This window comes from Mesitornis unicolor, unplaced genomic scaffold, assembly GCF_000695765.1.
Source record: "Mesitornis unicolor isolate BGI_N332 unplaced genomic scaffold, ASM69576v1 scaffold13678, whole genome shotgun sequence".
NCBI lineage: Eukaryota > Metazoa > Chordata > Aves > Mesitornithiformes > Mesitornithidae > Mesitornis > Mesitornis unicolor.
In genome coordinates, this window is record NW_010201229.1 from 1 (window position 1) to 842 (window position 842).

The window sequence follows — 842 nt, forward strand, 5'->3', positions numbered from 1 at the left end:
CAGAGGAGGGCGGGAGGCGACGGGAAAGTCGAGCAAGGGGAGCGGGGTACGGGAAGGGATGGGTTTAGGCTCACAAGGTTCACCGAGACGTGCCCTTTAACGTGTAACCGCCTGCTGCCCGCCTCCCTGGAGGAGGGGACTGCCAGCAGGGAGGGGTCCTTCCCACGGCCCCGCCGCCGAAGAGGCACCTCCAGGCGCAGTCCCCGACGCGATGGGTGACAGGAGGCAGCAGGACGCTCCTCAGCAAGGCTCCTCCTGCTCCCCGGAGTGTGGCAGCGCTTGCCCCCAGCCCAATACCCGCTGGTTGGCTTTCACGGCCGTTCTTGGCTTGGAGATGCTTTCCCCTTCCCGATTATCAGTGCTAGCTCTGTATTTTGCAATGATCTATTTGTTCCCTTTTTCCTCCAAAGCACCACACCAGCTGATGTTTGCACATGCAGGTTGACTTTCTTCCAATGGATTCTTACATCCTAGAAAGACAGTCCCTATTCTAGGTATGCCCACACTTTTTATCCAAATAGATGATCGCGGGAATAATTTCTGCTTAAAGTTTAGTTCACAGACAGCTTCTTTTAAAAAACACTTGTGTGCTGCTGACTATAAAACCAAGCATGGTATTTTTCAGTGTCACTGAACCAACCAGAAAAGTAACACTGAAAAGATCTTGAGAGAAACAGGTGGGGTGCCGCTGGCTGTAAGGAGAGAATTGTCAAGTGAGTATCATCTGAGGCAGGTCCGAGACACAAGCACAAAGAGGAGATGGGAAAATAAAGACTGTTCAGACCACTTTTATTCTTTCGGATTATTTTGTAGATGAAAAGCATAAATGTGCAGTTCCTGCT